This window comes from Platalea leucorodia, assembly GCF_965183815.1.
Source record: "Platalea leucorodia genome assembly, chromosome: 8".
In the NCBI taxonomy this organism is placed as follows: domain Eukaryota; kingdom Metazoa; phylum Chordata; class Aves; order Pelecaniformes; family Threskiornithidae; genus Platalea; species Platalea leucorodia.
The window spans coordinates 8,409,112-8,427,831 of record NC_138830.1 but is presented as its reverse complement, the minus strand read 5'-3'; the positions used below and the strand labels follow the sequence as shown (position 1 = coordinate 8,427,831).

At 36.6% G+C, this 18,720-nt stretch overlaps 1 protein-coding gene across 2 annotated transcripts in view; it reads left to right on the top strand.

Annotated features, from left to right (window-relative positions):
• The window catches only part of RSRC1 (arginine and serine rich coiled-coil 1), a 175,392-nt gene that overhangs the window by 18,921 nt on the left and 137,751 nt on the right, over positions 1-18,720 (top strand). The window lies entirely within an intron of this gene.

Sequence of the window (18,720 nt, the reverse complement as noted above, 5' to 3'; positions counted from 1 at the left end):
CAAGACTGGTTCTTGTAACCAGCCGCCTTGGATCAGGGGTCGGCAACATTTGAAGTATGCAGTGCCTGATGCTTTGCTTTTCTGAAACTAGAGGTTAAATATGTTGCTAGAAATCTATCAGGTCCTAGGAGAAATTAATTACCAGAGAGATAAGATGTTCATCAGTAATGTGTTGCTTCTGTGGCTGGAAGCTAGTCTGGAACTTCACGGCAGCCAGGATCTGGGGACCACTGCCTGCCTTAGCTATTTTTCTCAAGGTATTATGGTTTGCTCCTAGCTGTGCTGTATACCATTCCAAATCCATCTTTGTGGCAGAGACAGTAGTTGCTGACTCTTGCTTTAGAGGATTTTTTTGTTGTTGTTTTATTTTTTAGAATTGTACTTCAAGATCCAGACTGGCAGCTGCCAGTTTTTGTTGATATTATGACCAGTGTGCTTAGGGAACGAGTTCATGCCAGATTAAGCTGATTAAAGTTGGGGTACTGGGACATGTTCCTGACTGTCCCTTCATCCTTTAGTGCCTGTTCTTCTCCTCCTGCATCTATGCTTCAAGGTAGTTCAGTGAGCTGATCTGTCTGGAAGCTCTCTTGCTCTTTTTTAGTGAGGAGGAAGAGAACAGGGTGAGATGCCCACGTATGGAGAACGTGGTTGGGGAAAAAAGGGTCAAGCCTGGGTTGTTCAAGTTGAGACCAGGCGAGAGGCAGTTTTAAAGCTGGAGTAAGGCACTGTGAACAGGGAAAGTTGCCAGTTTCTAAGGCAAGGCACCGTATCTCCCTGAAACGCAAGAGCAAGAATATATATAGATGATAACGCTTCATCTGGTCCTAATATAGGCTTATTGGTATAAAACTCCGTCCCTATCGGAGTCAATGGTAAAGCTGCACTTGACTTCAGTGATTCCAGACTTAACTCAGGTGTGATGTTATAGGAAGAAAAGATTATTAAAAAAAAAATAAATTGATAATTTCAGGCATATGTAGACACTTTGTCTTTTTACTGTCAAAATAGTGTTTAAGTAATTACCTGAGCAAAATATTTTGTTAAATATGTGATCACATAACGAAAAAATGTGAAAACTTCTATTTGTTTTTGCATAGTGTAACTGGAGAGAGTTGTATTTAAATAGAATGTATATTTAAAAAAATTTAAAATCTAGGAAAAGATAGGAAGTTAATATTATACCTTAATATTAACTGTAACTTAAATTCTACAAGAGTACATCCAAAATATTTTTTTTTATTTTGAATCTTTAAGTTTTCTGCAAATTCATATATGCATACCTCCAAAATACCATGAAACATATGCTTTCAATATGGAGTTTCCTTATCCATAAATAATATTTTAAACTATTCTTCAGTTGCGGTTTTCATGGGATCATACCAGCTCCTAGTAGGGCAAACCAAAAAACTGTCATTGACTTTAAAGAGTTATATTATGCTCGGCTTGAATAACTGATTTCAATATTTCTGTAATTCTGTACTGCTGATTTATATCCTAGAAATGGAGGCAAGGGCAGTAGTATGTTTTTAAATTATGCATATACTGTTAGATATCTATTTTTCTTCTATAGTTTTTGCTTCTTTTATATGGAAACGTGCAGGGGTAAGCTAAATTGTAATAGAATTTAAATTAATCTGTGGCATAGCACTGAAAATCTGTTACCAGTCTATATCAAAAAGATATGCTAAAAGTTTTCCTGTTAAAGCTCTAAGCTTCTTGATTGGAGAATGGGTCAAAAAAAAAAATCCTTTTCCTATTTTTCTACTATATAGTCTTCTTGAAGTTCTTCCAAATTAGATTTTAAATGCCAATTAGGAGGTTGAATATACTAAAATAAAAGCAAATACAACCAAAATGGCCTCACCTTATGGCTAGTTAGGCTTTTTCTCTCAAAAGCAGAACCTTTGCTCTGAGCATGGCTTTGAGAAAGATATTCAGCTTAATGAACACATTAATTAGAACCATAACTATTTATAAGATAATTAGAAACGAAGCATGGTAAACTGGGCTTTTCCTGCAATTAATGGAGGATTAATTACTGGAGGTAATGAAGTGGATTTTTAAATGCATTAAGGTGAAGTACAGAGATGTGCAAGGCTTTGTGATAGTTGCATAATTATTCCAGGCTGTTTGAGCATAGCTCATATGAGATCGCTAATAAGCATCATTGCATCATTATGTATGCACTTAAAAAGACTTACCACCAAAATGACTGCCTAATTATTTCTAATTGGCAGGAGTCTGTGTAGTCATTGAGCTGTTTGTAGCCATTTTAAGGTTCATTTAACTATCCTTGGGGCCATGTGATAGATGGAAAAAAGCTTCAACTACACGCTGGCCTTGGCTGGCGCCGTTAATCAATTTTGGTGGGCTTCAGTTTGAAATGCATTTGCTCATGCAGAGGTCAAAACCTGAAGTAGTCCAAGCAAAGTTTTGCTTTTTGAAGCCACTTGACTGTATTCATTAGCAATTAGTAAAATAATTGTGTCTGTCACTATATTTGGATTTCCATATGACTTGGTATTCTTTCATCACTGTCCCTTCTTATAGCATATTAGCTTCACTGGAAACCAAATATTCTTCCAACAGACCCTTTTAGCAACTTCAGTGTAGTGGCATATGTTCCGATATACTACCTTTCTTCATTCATTTGTTAGCTTAAACAGTGCAGTACATTTCAACGCAATCATCTAATTTGCTCCCGATTGATTGCTGAGTGAAAGTTTCTACCCAAGGACAACATTTTAGGGCTTTTAAGGGTATCTCTGAGGAATTAGTCATTAAGCATTAAGAGAGGAAGCAAGTAGTAGTCAAATCGAATTCTGACGTTTACCAGAGTTTTGTAGTTAGGGGCATCTATTTCCAAGATGTTGACAGCTATGTATATTCAAGGACATCTTCTGGCAGAAGAAAGCTATGTAATAATCGCAGTTGTTTAAAAACTCACTCTTACATGAATGTTAGTGCACCGGTTCTGTCAATAATTATGTTAGAAATGTTGTGAATATCATTTGAAAATGACCTTTTTGAGATGTTGTAATGAGTATGTAGTTATTTTATCTTACTCTGTCAGATTTAATGTGACATCCCATTAGGTAAGCGTCTGTGAAAGTTTTCAGTGAGTGTGTTGTCCTGTTGAACGTAATCATAACCATCTGTGGGATGTTGTCAATGTACATAAGCCATTCATATAGCTTAAGAAAACACTGGTGAGCAAATTGTAGGCTAATAAAGCAAAGGTCAGCTTTGCCATTTTTGCTACAAAAATGTGGTTCTAGTAATTTAATGTTAAAAGATAAGTTTAAAAAATAATTGTTCAGATTATGGTTAAAGTGTAAGATTGATTGAAAATATTAATTTAAAAAAGCAGAAAATGTAATTTGTTCATGAACTACTAGTTCAAACCACAACAAGGTGTTAAAGCAATTGAACTGTGGTAGCATAAACTAAAACACAAACTAATCCTTCAGGAAAGCTGCAGAAATCTTTAAAAAAATTTAAATTGTTTTAATTTTGAGACTTTTGTAATGGTAATTTTTGAGAAGAGATCACTTTTGTAAACAAATATTCAAAACAAAAAAAATATAAAATAAAAATAGCCTTTCTTATTGATACTCATTAGGAATTATATTTTATGAAGTCCCATGAAATATATGGAAATGCTGCTCTCCAATTATCAAAACTATTATTAGGAAATACATTTTAGAGTGGAACAAGAGTTTTAATCTGCCTTTGAACTTTGCTTGGTTGTATTGGAAATTCTGGTGTTAGTCAAAATTGTAACTACTAATGATTTTTTCTTTGATGTAGTATAGCAGTGCAATGGGAATAACCTAAGTATGGTCATCATGTTAGTTATAAAACTGTTCACAGTGAGAACTTTAAACATACATTTATGTAATTACCCAATTTCAACATCTGGCTTGTGTTGAATTTGGGGCTCTGAGTGGACCCCATCGCCAACCTGGCCCTATAAAGTCTATCCTCATACCCAGTGTCCTCCCTGAAGACAGAAGGTCCTTTCTGCTGTCCTTCTGAGATTTGCTTTGGAAGATCAGCTCGTATTCCACGGGCCTTTGTTGGAGTACTGCTGTCAGGGACCTTCAGCATCCTATGAAATGATGAACACCTTTGGCCAGTACTTCCCATTCCTCCGGACGTTCCTATGTTCTTAAAGCAGTTATCTTTTCTAGTGTAACTTGAATTTACTACCCTGTATTGATGTTGTACTATTTCTCTACAGACTACCCAACATTGGGGCACTGGTAAATAGCATTATGCCCTGTGAAATTCATAGCAAATATGGTCTAGATCACTGTTTTTCTGCATGTTGGAAGAAAATATGACTGACCTGTTTTCATTGACATATGTAGTTTATAAATTTATATCTCGTTTTTTGACTAACGAAATGCAATTTTTGCTAGCTAGAAGTCATTAATCTTGTGTGAACTCTTTAATGCACTGTATTTTAACAGTTTTAGTAAAGATGCTTTATCCTATAACAAAAATATAGTGTACAATTAAAGATCGTACTGTTATGGCAGCTGAGGACTACAAACCAAGAAAATAGGTTGGGAAAGGATCTTTAGTCAAGTTTTTGTAAATCTTTTTTAGCATATTTTAAAATGAAATGCACATTGTAAAAGAATGTAATAAACAACTCTAGTTTCATTTTAGGCAGAGCTGTTCCCTTTCTGGTGAGATCTTCCAAAATGTATCTGGACCTGGCTTTCCTACTAAACTAGAAAAGACAAAAATTTGTGTTTTTCAAGTAAATGGCTAAACAGAAGCAGTTAAATAAAAAATATAAAATTTCACACACTGAGCAAATTAGTCATGCCCCTTCCACAAGTTAACCAGATTAATGTAGGCAAATGTCATGTCCTTCTTCAGCTGTGACTTCGGAAAGGGGCATTATGGGTTGTGTCAGTCTGTCCTGCGTTACTCATGGCTCATCTCCCTTTGCTTTCTCTTGGCTTGAGACCCCCTAAGCCCGAGCTGTCCGGTCAAGGAGAGACTTGTTGCCAAGGCATCAATATCATTTTGGTTTCCTTAAGGTTTGAATTAGGGAATGTTAAATAACTCTTGGTTTGTTGGGTTTTTCCCCCTCTCAAAATGAGTTGAAAATGGCCAAATGGTGGTGTTTCCCACTGCTGCTGCGTACACTCCGTCCTGTCCAAGTGTTGTGCTATATTCTACAACTTCCAAATAAATGATAGAACAAATAATAATAGAACAAACAAGAAGTCATTAATGCTTTTCTTGCCCTGAATCTTTTGCTTCATTTGTTTGTCTGTGAAAAGTTCAAAGGTGTTTTTTGTTTGGTTTGGTTTCGTTCTTTTGAAAACTGTCTGTTCCTCAAAAATGTGAATATACTGAAAATTTACATGATTTTTGTTTGTAACATTACTTTGTATCTTATTTTCCAATGGGGAGGCAGACAACAGCTGCTGGATAGGGGACTGGAAGAGCAAAGAGGAAATATGTCTGAGAATTGGGAAATGTAGGTGAATTTCAAGCAAGCCTTCAGTTTAAATTATTATCTGTTTTTTCTCCTTTATTAATTTGAAGTCAGCTGGCTATTCTTCCTTAAGTCTCTGACATCAAAAATTTTAACTATTAAATCAGAATATAAGGGTCTTCTCTTTCATGATTCCAGTCTGCTGTTAAATTTATTTGTGAAAACTCTGTAAATCAAAATGAAGTCGAGAGTAGGAACAGGAACGCACAGAAGGGAATGAGTGTGCATCAGTGCCATTATAGGGCTCAGCCACTCACTGAGGCGAAAAACAGTGACCTGTCCTGATGAGGTCCTTAGTTGTATCTGATTTACAGGGTAAAGACAAAATCTGCGCAGTTACACGCCTTACACCGTTGATGGTCCGATCTGCTAGACCCAGTGAGCAAACATTTGCTAAAAACAGAGTATATCAAGAGTTTTCCAGCTGCAGACTGCAAAAGTGCAGTAGATTGTAACTCTAATCTTGAGTCTAAGTCAACAGAGCCACTTATTCACAGGGGTGACGATTAGGGGTTGGTGGGACGCGTTGTTACTCACCCCTGGCCTGAAAGGAGCATCAGAAGTCTGAATGTTGCGGATCAGGCAACAGGATAGAGTAAGATCTCAGGTATTCTGATGAAAGCTTTCCTGAAGACTGTGGTAAAGTATCTGAATTATGGAGTATTCCCATGCTTCAGCTAAATTAAACAGATCGAATTATCTGAATAATACAATGAAGTCTTGACCTTATTTTGGAACGTATCTTACAGTAAGCTGATACGGTCACAAGATTGGTGCATCTTATGAAACTGAAGCTTGGTAACCAAAGTTATCAAGTTCCTAGTACGTTGCAACTGTGAAGTACAATAGATTGTTAGAGATGATATCATCGCGTCTGAGGAATGGTAATATCTTGATTGCCTGTGGTTAGTCAACGTACCCTTATGTTACTTATAATAGGAAAGTGCCAGACAGGGATCAAGCTCTTAGCGTGCTGTCTGCAGTATCGATGAGTATTCAAAATAGAATTTCAGCCCCAAAGACTTGGTAGTTTGATTAGTAGCAGGAAACAGTAGGTGTAGGGAAAAAACAAAGTTGGAAAGCTGTGAAAAATACATAACAGTAAAACAACTGTCTGCCAGCACAATGAACCACAGGCAGCTAGCGGTGTCATGGGAGGCATGGGGACATCAGTGACTACTGAAGAGGCATTTGAAGGTGGCGGAGGGGTGGCAGGCAAGTTTTCCTTGCTTAGTACATTGTTAGCTTAATGTGTTACTACCTTTCAGTTCTGAAATCTCATTATGTTCTAATTCCCTCCCCTCCAACTTCCCTATAATGGTGTTAATATTCTGCGGGTCGTGATGTAGCTGTTGGGGAGAGAGCTGTTGAAGCTTTTGAGGGACATGATAGATAGTCTTTTATTTTTGGACTTGGCTTGTTAACTGCGTAATTTTGGTAGTATTCTCAGTGATGGAAATAATACAGTTTACATTTTAATTCTTGCCTTCAGGTTTCAAAATTGAGATGAGTGTAGTACATAACAGCTGCTGTTGCAGGCTTCTTGCAGATGCAGGAAGGCCATGCGATGCTGGTCTGTAATTATTGCATGTTTTTGCTGTGGTTTTGTGAGGTTTTGTTATTTTATGTTTTAAACAAAAAGCAAAGCTTATAAGAGAATTCCATAGAAAAACTGCGAATCCTTTTTAAACAAAGGCATAGGTGTGTAGAAATCGCATTTTAATTGATCATTATTACACATTTGAATTGGGACTAATATGAAGTAGTTTTGTTTTAGATCATCAATTGATCAGAACAGTCATCATACGTTTTGAAGTATAATAAGTAGTTTTGTTGCTTTATGTAGTTTTTAAAAACAATTCAGATTCTGTTGTTTCTCTTCTTTTATGTTTTCTTTTACAATATTTTATGTAATGGTTGCAGGTTTGATGATGAAAATACTTTTTCTTTGGAATACAAAGTGAAATTTTCAGAGTTTCTTTCCCACCCTTTCCTTGGAGCTTTTAATTAGTCATTAGAGTTGGGGTTTGGGAAAGACACAACAGGGTTATAGGTGCTAACTTCCATTAAAGTAGATTTTGTGTCCGATAAGCCTGTCAGCTATGTATTCTTCATCAGCCTCCAGCATTCTCATCTAGGAGAATCTTAAAAAACCCCATGCTTTCCTCTATCTACTCTGTGTTTGTAAAATACAAAATATTAAAGTAAGATGCATCTAAGTTGCATGTAAATTAGGAAATTATCTTTGCATTTATGCAATGTGTATTGAAAAATAGTAATAAAATATAGATACTGTTTATGTTGTGTCTTCAAAAGTTTTCAACAGTATGGTGTGATATGTTTTTGCTTTTTGTGTGTGTGCATTTTAGGAGTTTCTAAAGCCCTTTTATGACTTAATTTTCAGACACTTGATCCTATAGTAAAGTTACGACTATTTTCATTAAATATGTTAAGATTTTTTTTTTTTTTAATTTGGGAAAACAAGATGGTATTCTAAAAGTCTTTCTGTATGCTTCATAAACCTAGAAAGTGTAGGTGGAATACATCAAACTTTTTACATCGCATAAAATTTAAACCTAAAAAGTCTGGTTGTCCCTTAATTAAAGAAAAAAGGTTCCATTTTTCTTCATTGTGGGCACAGAGTAATGGTTTAATTTGTTACCAGTCAAGTACAAGTAGACACACAGCTTTTCATTTAAGTATTCTTTCCAAAGTGTCATTTGAGACCTCTGTTCATCATGTGAATTGAATCTGTCCCCATAGTTCCAGTCTTTTAAATCAGATGTTTGTTTCTAAGGACAAGCATATGCTTTAATCTTGTCCTTAAGCAGTTTCTGGAGCCTTTTAAATGGTACTGCAAGTTGCTGCAGTGTTGAAGAATGAGAAATGTTGAGATGTGTTTTTCTGTTGGGTCAGTTTTGGATCTGTGGTGGTGCTTCTTAGTGGTTTGAGTGCCGCATGTTGACAGCAACGGTGCTGTAATGCTCTGGCTTGGGGTTTTTTGTTGGTTGTTTTTTTTTTAACCCCTCCAGTTTATGAGAACAGTCAGTGTTCCGTGGTGTAAGTTGACTTCAAGCATCTGTTTAGGCATTTTCATTCAGCTGTCTAATATCTCTTTGTGGATGTAAATATACATAAATATTATAGCATCTTTATGCTCGAACCATGATTGGGACCTCAATCTTAGATGTTTTACAATCACAAAAAATAAAACAGTGGCCTTCTCAAAGGGAGACATGAGAGTAGCACTTACCTGTAACTAATTTGAACTTCTCAGAGGCACAAGGGAAGTGAAAAATTCAACCTTGAAATCTCTCATTTCTGTTCCTTAACTTTTTAACAGAATATGGGAGGTGTTGTCAAATTTACAACAAATAATTACCTGGATAGTGATTCCATCTGGAAAACGAATTTGACCTTTTTTCATTGCTGTGGGATACATCCAGATCTTCCTGTCATAGCAGATGCAGAGTCACTAATGCTTGCATGATGTAGAAACAAATGATTTGGTGTCTTTATTGAGAGTCCTGAAAGTAAGCTGGACCCATGTTTTTTAAAATAGATTCCAGCTGTATCAAGAACAGAATAATTGCATGTGTAAGTATAAATTAATTACAAAGCCTTATGAATTTACTTGCTAATAGAATATGTTACCTTATTTGTTCATATAGAATTCAAGTTTTCCCATTATTTTTTTTTGAAAAGAGTGTAAAAAAGATAGAAAATGTCTTTGCTGCAGGATTAGACAACCTAAAGGAACAGAAGTTTCATACAGCCCATTTTTGCTGGTTGCTTTTTCTTCAACCTAAGCAGTGGCAGTTCTGGAATTTGGTTAGCAGAGGAAGGAATCCTTCTTGCTGGTATCTTTGCATGGCAAACTAACAACTGTTTTGCTTTTGCCTCACCTTGAGGTTGAGTAGCTTTTAAACTCTTGTATGAGCAGAAAACAAGCTGGATATTCTCAACTAATGCAAGCTTTTTTTTTTTTTTGTTAACAGATTACTGGAATAATAATTACTTCTCTTATCAACCTTAACTTTGGTTTTATATGGAAGTTTATATATAGTATATGTGCAGCTGGGTATTGCATACATTTGTGTTGTTGTATGTGTTTTTATGCCCTTGAAGTCTAGAATTTCAAGACTGCTAGAGCTGCTTTGAATGAGAAACGATGGGGAATCAGAGGGCTGGCTTTTTTCTTAGTTTATTTAGCAGCCAGGATGGTGTACTAACTCCCATTTCTTTATTATCTTATTACCCAAAGGTTATTAGAATTAAATTCTAGCTTTTACTGTTCAGTCATGAGATGGCTACCTTAATGTAGGGTTAGAAAAAAGTCCTGTATTGAGACAGTCTCTAAGAAAAGAAAGATGTAAAAGAAATTAATTTTATGTAAGAATAGATGTGTTCTTAAACTGATGGTCCTAATTTGAGGTGAAATCTGAGCAGAGAGAGGCAGTTCAGAGTCTTCGTACAGATTAACAAGGGAAATTAATGATGCAACGTGTTTTCCCCCAATGAAGATGGAGCCAAAGAGCCTCAGCTCCTTTGGACCAGTTATATCTAGGGCAATTAGTGACCTCTCTGTAAGCTAAAGGAATACGGTGGGGAGAGAATCCCCTCCTGCCATCACTGTGGAACAGTTCGCAATTCCAGTAGATCAGTGGGAGCTGTTCACACAGCTGTTCTCCCTTCCCAAATCCCAGCCAGCACACTTCATTACACTTCCTTTGGCCACAGCTGCTCCCACTATCCTGCCTCTGCTTAAAAAAGCCTGTTGAAAAATAGCATATATAGTTTTCTGTGCCGAATGCAAAAATAATGTGTATCCAATAGCACTGCAGTTACTTTATGTACTTCCATACGTATCTGTATTGTGCATCTGGCCTTCTCAAGCAGATCACACTTCTGCATGCAAGGAAATGCTCCTCAGGTGAGCCGTTTGATGAAGGAAGCAAGTTATAGTTACGTACAGGTTAGTGTAACTGGCTTTGTTAGGCATTTTGTAAAAGCACATGAATAAAACCAAACGGTTTATCTCCATGCTTGAATAGCAGCTGTTTAATCTATGATTTATATTTCTGGTTTTCAGATAATATTTAGTAAAGTCTGTTTTCTGGGTTTAGTTTTCCATGAAGGCTTTTGTTGCAGTGCTCCTGCAGCTGGTAGGGTCGTAGTCAGGTTCTCTTCTATCACTCACTCCTTAGGCAAGGAGTTCTGCCCCAACTCCACGAGAAGCAAGTCTCTGAGTGAAGGACTGCTGACACAAAAGCTCAATTTAAGTAAACTTTGTGTATTTCTGGAATCAGTTCTTTTTCACCCAGTTGTTGATCTCCTGTAGGTTTTCCAACACCTTTGTGGTGATGTGGGCGTGCTGAACTGGAGATGCTGTCGCTGTCGGCACTGGATCTAGACTCTTTCAGCTACTGTAAGCAGACTCTCTGTAGGACAGTCAAGGCGTTGTGGCAAAGAAGGCACTTTAATCTTTTTTGGAAGTGAGAAGAGGTAGACCAGAAGGTTGTAGTCTGGGGAACTAGATTTGTAACAAACGGACTCCTTGAGAATAAACAAGACTAAAAGTAGCGTCTTCCCTATCTGTTCTTCTGTCTGGCTGCGTTTATGTACTGTTCCTGCCAAGTTTTCCGTAACAACTTTGTTTTTTTCATTACGGCTTACTGGAATTCTGAGTATTGTTTCCTCAAATGTTTGATTGTGTAAGTAATGTAATCTATAGGTGGAGAATTGTTTATTACTGAACTAAGTTGATGCCTGTATCTGCTGAATCCACTGTCTCGGTTCTGCAAACCGTGTTCTTGAGTGTCCCTGTTATTGTTTATATTTCATCTTGCATTTCTCTGGCACTGTGGATGATATTGTTACTATCTTTCATAGCCCTCTATTTTGTCACTTACCAACTGTCTAAACTGCTGGCTTGAAACAACCTCTTTTTGCTCTTAGCACCAGTCTAATTTCAGACTTAAAAGCTGACCCTCTGCATCTGCCTCGTTTAATTTTCACTCATCTTATATTTAACAATAAGTAAACAAATGGTATTATCTACACATTATCTATATTTAACTTCCTCAAACACATGCATTTTAAAGTTGCAAACTAATAGTGACCTGAAATGTTTTATAGAGGCAGCAGTATTTGCATTAAAAAAGTAGAGTATTAGTAACTTCCGCACTCTGAACAACTGCAGTTGATGCTTGAAATTATTTTACCTTCCCCAAGAACTTGTACCATGATATTTTTTCTTTCTAGTGAAGTTGAGTTAAACAAGAAACTTTCTCTTAATATGGTTTGAAAGAGAACATGTCATTTTGCTGCAATTAGTTGTGTGTTTGCACTATGTCTTTATTACCAATATGAATATCCAGGTTTGATGCAAGGCAGTTGTGTTTCATTGTTCTTTCCCAGACTTTTGATTTATTGCTAAAGTATTAGAGGCATGAATTTGGTTGGTTTTGTTTGTGGCTATTGAGCTAATAATAATCTAATAAGAATTGTATCAGCTGAGACATACTTAGAAGAATGCAAGGGAAGAACTTGACATCTCAGAAACTTCCATTTAAGCGGTGGTTGCTGTTTGCCAACAAAATAGCTTATTTTTTCAAAAACTTACCTTCGCTGAAAGAGCGCTTGTTTTCTTCTGTTTGAGCCGTCTTGGTTTTGTGCTCTAATTCCTCTTTCCATTTAAAAAAGTCGCAGTGACTTTTCAAATTGTAGTGTTTTGAAAAGATTAGATTGTACCTATAAGATATAGCTCAATGCTTTAGTGCAATATAATTGGGGAAATACTAAACGACACTGACCTCATTTCCTTTAGAACAATGAAAATTAATAGTTCCACGTTTTATTAGGCTGATATTCCAGATGTAGTGTACATTTAATTAAGTGTAGTTTCCTTTTGGTTATGGTATGTGTATCTGCTTTTTGTCGCAAATTCTTTCTAGTTTTACAGTTTTCCACATGTTTTCTTTCACCATTTATGATTTTTTCAAAGCAGAGCTATAAGGATTTAAATCACTTTAGCATGCAGCAAAACAGTTCCCATTCAAACAATAAACGCCATTTTAAAAAGCCTTTAGATCTTCTGTCACTTCATAAATATAAATGTATAAAAACATTATGCAGTTGTAGTGCCCACCTGCTAATTAAATGCAGATTTCCTCAAACTTGTTTTAAAATCTGCTTATTTGTTTCAACTCTGTCTCTGTTCAGAATACATATGGCCCTTGTGAAACTAATTATGCTTATGGAGCAGCTGTTAAATTTAGTGCAACTAATTTTATCCAATATTTTACATTTTAATTGATTACCTGTGAAGAAATTAGCAAATTAACACTTATTGTGCAGTAACTGAATGGGCTTTTATGGATACTTTCAATTTTTACAAGTGGACTAAGTGTTGATGGAATAAAGACGTTTCTTAGGATTTTAGATAGGAAAGTTATTGGTGAGCCTTGATTATCTGGTGTGAGAATTTAGGGATACTGAGTGATGCCAAGCATCTGTGTGTTCTGTAACTTAGACATGAAAAGCAGATTGGAAAGTAATAGCTTTTCACAGAATTTTGGTAACATATGGGCTTATCTGGATCTAAGAACTCTTTGAAGATCTTTGAACTTGACTAAATGACTTAACCTTTGGCATGGTGGGTGGGTGTTGTGTGTGTGTTGGTTTGGGGGGAAGGGGGTGTGCATGCTGGCAGTCTACTCTCCAGCTTGATTTTTTTCTCTTCTCTCCCATAGTTCTATAATTTGAACACTTTGGGACTTGCTTTAATATGAATAATCGGGATTGTTTTTATTTTTCAACAGTAATAAAATAGAAAATCTTTATTTGCTGCTTGATCTGTGGACTTTTGTTCTTGTTTACTGATGAATTCTTGGCACGGATGACTTCTTGTAGCTCCATTTCAAAGCTGTATCTTTATCTCCTGTTCTGTACATAATGCAAGGTATTTTAATAGTAATTCATAGTAACATACAGGTGAATTTGTTCATGCTACAAATTGAAATGTACCACAGCTGTATGATGTGTACATTAGTATGCTTTAATTTTTACTTTATGAAATTATCTCCCACTGTCAAGAGCCTATTGTGTATTTTGGATTTAATATAGGCCTTATGGAAGTTTGCATAAAGTGGTCTTGAAACAAGTATTTTAGGATTTTGGGGTTATAGGCAAAGGAAAAAAAGACAGGTATCTTATTAAAATGGTAACATACTGTACAGTGAAGTTCTGTGGCATTAAGTGCAGCTTTTCAGCGTGTTTAAGCCTGGCACTGTCAAGGTGCTGATAACGGCCCTCTGGTTTCAGGTTAGTCCTTGCTCATTTGCCATTGCTGAGAGGCTCTACCCTGTGAACCCAGCCTGTGCTGCTGGGGTTGACACTACTAAATACTGCATGCATTTTAGGCAATATGAAGCATCATTTTTCATGTTGGTCTTGATCTTAGTTTTTTAATTACCTACAGCCTTGGTGTACTCAAGAAGGGTCAGTAGCCTTCCCTGAAGCTGTCAAAGCATGATCTAAATTTCTGAGGTTTCATTGTTCAGATTCTGCAGTTGCCACAGAAAAGCGGATGTTAGAGATTGAATGTCACCTCTTTCTTTAAAAGGAAGAGAGAAAGGGGGAAGAAACAGCATAGAAATTAAGTAGAGAAAGCTACTTGGATTGCGACGTCAAAGACTTGAAGCTTACGACATTCCAGACTTGATTTTAAATACTGTCTTAATTCTGTTCTGATGTCTGCGGGATGGTGTCTGTTCATACAGTCACTTACTGTTACCTGGTGGTTTCAGACAAGACCAAGCTAAATGGGGAACCGTGGCTTCTTCGTTGAATAGTCCTCTTGTCACCTGGTTCGTTGAAGCTTGTGTTTGGTGTTGCAGAATTAGTCTTGAATTGTATTAACAGGTGGGTTTAATTAGGCTGGGATGTAAGAGAGATTGGAGCTTCCCTCAGAGCTGGAGGAAATTAGGCAGGTTTTAGATACTGAGGTCTTAGAACAGTTGTATGTAAGAGGGAAAATTTAAGTGGCAATTTGCTTTGGGAGTACTTGCCAATAAATAATCCCAGGAAGAGCAGTAACACCTGCCTGTATACAAACACAGCACTTCCTTTTGCAGACTTGGTAGGAAACTGTGCTTTTCCTTCTTTATATTTTTCAAATGTTTTTGTATAATTTCTTTGCTTTCTGAATACATATTTTTGGCCTCTCAGTGTATGGTGTTGCATACCTTCTGCTTCCTTCTTCCTGTGAATCTAATCTCTTCAACTTCATTTAAGTTTTCTTAACTTTATTGAATCAATAATCTCATTTTTGTTCTCATGTTTAAACTGCTTGACTTTTTTTCCCCCCTTAAGATTAAATCTTATGCCTTTTTAAAAAGATAAGATGAGTCTCTTTGCTTATTCTTTTGGTCAGTCCCTTCCTTAAGCTTTTCAGTTTGGGGAGAAAGAAGCCTTAGCTCACATTTTGGTTTTGGATGATTGCAGGGAAAACCTGTTTGTAGGCAGAAGCTGTTGCCTTTTTATTTTCCTAAGTATTTCGCAGTTCCCACTTGTCCCTGTGAGATTGCGCTGTGGGCTCCCTGCGCGTTTCAGTGCTTGCCCATTTTCGTGGCCTAAAGAGGTACGGTTTCATGCATTCTAGAAGCGATGCAGCATTCACTCGGTATATCAGTATAATTGTGGCTTTTGCTTCAATCATACCTAATCATCTTTTCCTCTGGCAATTCATAGAAACTGAGAGCTCTCTTAAGAGTGCACAGACTAGCAGAGATCAAGATGATTGTGGTCTTACCTGCTTAAGCGCAGCAGTTCTTATATGGCTTATTGCTGGCTTCCTGTTCATTCTGGTTCAGTTTTAGAAGTATTGCTGGCAGAAGTTATTTTATCATGTAAGATGAAATTGTTCTAGAGAATTATACCACAAATTTTGTTGGTTTTGCCGTCTTATGTCTGTTATCTTAAAGTATTTAGTCTCTGTGCTTCGTTTCATCAAAATGTGGTAAAACTACATAATACGTCTTAACTCATAATATATTAAGCTGTTACTTAGATAGTTAAGCAAATATATTTTAAAATTTTCATGCCTCTACTTGTGTGAGAAGTCCCTAAGATTTTTTCAGACTAGCAGAAGACTTAAACAAGAGTTGAGATTCAGCTTAAATTTGTTAAAGCTATGTATTGTGGTTGCTTACTGGTTTTTCTAATAGTCCTCTATTACTGTGACTTTTGATAGATTGTGAAGGAGAAAGATAAGCTTTTTCAAAAATATTCATTGCTGTACAGCATTGGAAACAGTAGTTACTGCAGTTTAAAAATGATTAACAGAATCTAAGTTTCACTAGCATTCAGGAATTGGAGGGAGCATTAATGTTACTGCTCTTTTTTCTTTGCCTCCATTTTCCTTATTTACTGCACTCCATTGATGACTGGGGTTAGTACATCTTTCTGTATGTCTTGAGTTGTCTTGCTTTATCTGTGCTTTATAAATACTGTTTGTAATCAATATAAATAAATATAATGAACTTAACAGGCAGAGTTAGTTTTATTTGGGAGGGCTGTAGCTCTGCAGTATTAAGGGAAAGTAACGAAAAATTAAATATTTGCAAAGAATTTTGTACAATGATGGAAAAACTCGTCTTTGGAAGAGGTCAGGCTATGTCTCTGTGCAGATCCCTTGCAGGTTGTCAGCGTGGCTGGTGTTTACCTGGTGCTACAGCAAGAAGCTGTGTTAGGGCGTGCCTGTCTCTATCCCTCAGCACTCCTCTCTTGGCTGCTCTGCCCTGTACCGAGCAAATACACCCTGTGTACATCTTAGCTAGTGGGGAACATATGTATAGGAGAGGCTCTGCAAGTTGATTTAGGTGCAGCAGAATATACTAGATTCACTTTGCAACTTTTTTTTTCCTGCACTGTTCCCTTTATAAATCCCCTAAAATAGGGCATTGGAGTCCATTTGGGTTAGGCTGGGGGTCTGCAGCCCCCAAAGGCAGCCAGACTTGACACCTGAACTGCCCCAAAGACCCTTCTACGTGAGCTAACTTGTTATCTGAGCTAACAAGTCTGACCAAACTGAAGTTGTCTCTGCATGAAGCCAATTCTGGATTGCCTGCATCTGTGCTCTGGGCTGATCTACAGCCCAGATCAACTGCTCTGATAATTGAAGGATTGACTGAACTAATGTGTCCCGCAGAGATGGCTTCTGTGGAGTAGAACTTAACGTTTTTGTTAAGATCTTCACTGTAATATCCCGTTGATAGTCATCTGCCTGCCTCACCTACGTGGCTGGGACAGGGAACACAAGCTGTATCAGCTACTTTCTGTAATTGTAAAACCCAAAGGATAACCAGTGATTAGGGATCATTCTAGGCTAATGAACTTTATGGGTGCAAATGATTGCAAATGAAAGAACAGTGACAGCTTCTGTAAGGAAAATGTTTATCGGTTCGTCAATGCTGCTATAAGTACATTATTACAAATTTGATGCAACAAGTCTACTTCTAATTTTTAAAAGCTGTTTTTCCCTATATAAATTATACCTGCCATTTGTTCTACTTAGATGTGTGAACGAACAGAAATCTAGGATTTGAGCATCCAGCTAATCTGAACTGAATTTGCTGTTATTTGCACCTGTGAAAGGTAGATGTGAAATCAATTTCAAATTTGAGCTGAGAAAGTAAGCTGTCTAGCAATAAATATTTTAGATTCCTCAGTTGTTTCTGTTTGAAGGACTACACCCCTAAGTAAGGAGAGTCCTTGCATCAAATGAAGGTGATTTGTGTTGCTACAGGGCTTTTTGTTGTTTGTTTGTTTTGGTTTTTTTTTTTTAGTTTCTGACTTTGCATCTTACCTGCAGAGTTCTCAGAAATCATGGTTACCTTTGAACAGTGAATGTCCCTAGGGCAGTGATCTGTAAATCTGTGCCCGCCTCATCACGATGCTTTTAAAACCAGTGTCTTTGTGCCAACAAAAAAATAGATCCGATATCCAGAATACTCTTTTAGGTCAAAACTACCTCTACCTGAGGACTACAGAATGGATGGATGCTTTTTAATTTGTGGTGACATAATAAAAATCCATTTTGAGACAGCAAATGTTCTATTGTTCATAATATGCCACTTAAGTGGTAATTTGATCTATCGTATTAGTGCTAATAGTGTGACCGATAATAGGAGATACTGTGTTGCAAGAGATGCCATCTGCTGAATGAAACGTAAAACTGAGGTTCTGACCTCTAGGGCTAGTCTGAGAGGCTCAATGGCAAGAATAGGTACGTTAACCCCAGTATGCTGGACAAATTCCAGACTCAATAACAACATTCTTCCTAAATGTAATTTATAGCTTCATCTGGATGTAGTATTTTCTTTTGCTTATTCTACTGTTGAGTTTTATTAAACAGTTGTTGCCGTTTAAATTGAGTGATCTTTTGTATGTGATTTTGCTTTTAAAGGCCTTTGGAGTTTTGCACTCCAAGAGGTGCTAAATAAATTTTTTATACTGTTTTAAAAAATACCCTTCCCCCCTAACTCTTTCAGTACTTAATGAAACTTTTCAATGAGGTGCCATCAGAACTTTTATCAAGATGTACGTTGTAATAGAAACTAATGCAAACTTGAACTGCTGTTTTCCTAAATATTCATTGTCTATATAGCTACTCATGTACCATAGAAAAGATGTATTGATCCATGATAAATTATAAATCAAAATTTAAAAAAATCATCTAAAAGAAATTCAGGAATAATGAAAAGGTTTTTTGGATACATATAGAAACAGTCATATTGTAATACTTCTTCATCTTTCTTCATTCAAGTATATCAGTAACAACATACATTTATTACAGAGGAATGGATAACATGATTGAGAACAGAGTATCCTATAGCCATGTAGGAACTTGTAACCAAGAACCAAATACGTGTGCAAACCCTTGCACCTGTATGTATTTTCTTGCATTATTGGGCCTGTAGGGTTGGCGTACTTATAGGTTTTCTGCAAAGTGTGTTTCAAATCTGAATTTGATGTTAAGAAGCTGTGTGCAAGTGTCAGCTTTGCAAGCTGAAGGAAGGGGTTTGGACATGTCACTTCTGTTTTTTCTGGTTTTTGTTGGAGCATAGAATCACAGAATTCTTATTAGTAGTAATGTATTTAATATGTAAATACAAGCACGTAGTAGCAGCTGTAAA